Below are 3,294 nucleotides of genomic sequence, written 5' to 3'. Positions count from 1 at the left end.
CCAATCTATTATTTGCTGGGTTCAGGAGCCACCACATTCCCTGGGGGGGCCAAGCCACTCTTGTTTATCCAATAACAATTAATTCTCAGCCATCATCTCTAGTCTTGAACTATACAAACAAAAAGATGCCCCAGCAAAGAGGGAGCCCATCTGGGCACATCCCAAGATAATGCAGGGGATCAGGACGCCCTCTAGGCTTCTCCCTCAGCCTCAATTGTGCCTTCTTTATAGGATACGTAGTAGAAGCAATCACCCATGCAGCCGTCCAGGGTCTCAGGTGGTATGCACGCATGCACGCACGTGTGTGTGTGTGTGTGTGTGTGTTTTATTAGAGAGATTTCTGCTATAGGACACATGCGCTCACAGAAGAGACAGAGAGAGAGAGAGAAAGTGAGAGATCTGGGGCGGGCGCACATGCACCCGGCACAAGTTTCAAGCATCTGAGTCCGGGGACTCAAACCCTGGTTGGCCATGTGGGAGTCTAGTGCCTCAATCACCACTTCACCTGAGAGAGGAGAGTTTCTTTGTTATTTTTTTTTTAATGACTTTATACCTTTTTTTTTTTTTTTTTGCTATAGTGCAAATGTGTTTGCTGGAGAGAGATGTGAGAGAGAGCGCACCCTCCATGGGGATGGCCATGCCACAATCCCTTCTCTTCCACTCTCCTCTTGAAATTTTGGGTATGTATATGTGCCTGGTGTGTCTTTCAAGCTGCTGGATCCATGACTTGAACTGCACAGTCGGCCATGTGCGATCTAGTCACCTTAACCTCCATGCCACTGGCTGGCCCCAGATGTATATCTTTTGATTATAAAATAAAAGCAAAGATGCCGGTCATCCGGTGCAGCAACACAGAACGTACAGCTTGGAAACTGAAGGCACCTTCCTCGTAATCTCACCCTCTTCACTTGAAAGCAGGTATTTATTGTTTTGTTTTGATTTTATAGTTTTTGCTATTGGATGTACATACTTGCCAGAGATCTAGAGAGAGGGAAAGTGAGAAATCACCCCCAGGGTGGATGGCTGTAACACAATTCCTTCTCCTCCATTCTCCCCTCAGGATTTTGGGCACACACACACACACACATTTGTCTGGCCTGATTTTCAAGCTGCTGAGTATGGGACTTGAACCATGCAGTCAGCCATGTGGGATCCAGTGCCTTAACCTCCACACCACCTGCTAGCCTAAAGTGGGTATCTGTGGTGACCCTTGGTCCAGAACATTTTCAGCATCAAGGAGTGAGCTGGTTGGACCCTTCATGGACGGCCTGAGATACTCTTATAAAACACCCCTTCCTAGGGAGAGTGCCATCTGTTCAGTGAACACTTTGCAGACCTACTAGGTGCCAGGTCCTGGGGAAGCCACTGTGAAGGTGACAGATGAGGCCCTGGTAGCATGACCCCTGAGCTCTTCTGTGGGCAAGCTCTTGATTGGCATTGGCTACGGAATGTTCACCCAGGGTTCTGGCTCCCAGGGAGGCCCGCAAGGGGAGACAGTTGTGCTCCATTCACAGGCTCCCCCCGACTGTGGAGCAGAGGTGCTGTGTGCTGTGGGGCTTTTCTGTTGCTGGGCCTTGTCAGAAAAGGAGGTCCCAGCCACTGGAAAGTGTCCTGTCCAGGCTAATTAGACCCTTCTCTCCAGTCCTGAAACATCCTCTCAGGATATCTCAGCTAGAAGTTGCCTCTGACAGGACCAGCAGATGGCATAATGGTTACGTTGCTGGTCTCCCATGTAGGCAACCATGGTTCATTGTAGTTGACCATGGTTCAAGTCCTGGACCTGGTGACTTAAAACTCAGGCCAGGTGTGTGTGTATGCATGCCCAGAATCCTAAGAGGAGGATGGAGGAGAAGGGATTGTGGCAAGGCCATCCTCCTGGGGGATGATTCTCACTTTCTGTCTCTCTCTCACTCTAGTGAGTGCATGCACCCACTAGCAAAAATCTCTCTCTCTCAAAAAAAAAAGGTTGTCTCTGACTATACCCCATCTCAACCGGGGGGGGGGTGTCTGCCTTGTTGGGGGGTGCCAGACCCTGACTGAACTCCTCTGCTCTTCCCTGGCACCCAGCCTGGCTCTGAGTACACACCGCTGAGCAGGGGCCCTCAGTAAAGGGGATTGTAGAAGGGGAGGGAGTGGGCAGGTAGGCAGGGTCACCAGGGGCAGGAGACGGGGTCCCCACTGGGGGTGGGAGGTCTCAGTGTGGGTGAGAATAAGGCTGGCCTGTGGGCGCAAGGTACAGCAGGGACTTAGGAAGTCCAGGAGCTGGGCATGGCCTTGCCAAGTGATGCCCCACTGAAAATCACAGGGATGGCCAGGCACCCCGGGAAAGGGGAGGGCCTCACAGAAGGTCCCCGTGGGTGTCCCTCATGCTGATGCAGTCCCGAACACGGTATCTGTCAGCTCTTCTTCTGTGAACGCACGTACCTTTATTGAATATAAAAATCATGCTTTTCTTTAACAGCACATCACATTTCAAAGTAAACGTTTAGGCCCCAAATTAAGAGAGTGGGGAAACGCTGCTTTCTTCAAATGACCTGTCCCCTGTTTGTCATGTTATACCCTCCACCTTTAGGGTCAAGGTCCTGGGAAGTCTGGCCTCAGGAGACTTTTCAGGGTCAGTATAAGGAACTGATCCAAACAGCAGTGACAGGACCCATCCTGTGGTTCTGGAACAGTTCCCCCCACAGATGATTCTCTGAGGCATGTGGAGGTATCTCTGCCCAAGGCCTGGGTGCCTGGATTTCTCCCCTCCTCCCTGTTCCCTCTGCTTTCCCTAGGGGTTCTGACTCCCAGTGCTGCTGGCTGTCTTCAGCACCCACATCCCCGTAACACATGCTCTTTCCTTTTCTTTTTGCTCAAAGCAAATTATCTCCCTCTAAATCCAAATTTCTAAAATTTGTGGTTAGAGTGCAACAACGTTCATTCAAATGCAAGGAAAATAATTTATACTATGGTGTAAGAGACTGATGGGCTTAACTATTCAAAGGGGCGTTTTGTGTTGTGAAGGCAGAATTTGTGAATTCACACATCGCAAAAGGGCAGAATGTGACCGAGAGCTGGAAGCGGGTCTCTTTAGCCCACAGGCTGGAGCCTATCGGCCTTCAGGAACGAGGCTCCGCTGTGAGTACGTGTAGGCAGCTCCCCGGCCAGACTTAGGACTCCCAAGGTGGGCGGGGACTTGCGGCCGGGCGCGCCCGGCAAGGGAGCTGTCCCCAAACCTCAACCCCGGCTTCTTCGAGCCCGGAAGGAAGCCGCTGCAGAGGGAGCGGCGGGGGGGGCCCCGGGCCGCCCCCC

This window comes from Tupaia chinensis, unplaced genomic scaffold (assembly GCF_000334495.1).
Source record: "Tupaia chinensis unplaced genomic scaffold, TupChi_1.0 Scaffold000207_1, whole genome shotgun sequence".
Taxonomy (NCBI): Eukaryota; Metazoa; Chordata; class Mammalia; order Scandentia; family Tupaiidae; genus Tupaia; species Tupaia belangeri.
This window is presented reverse-complemented; position numbering follows the sequence as displayed.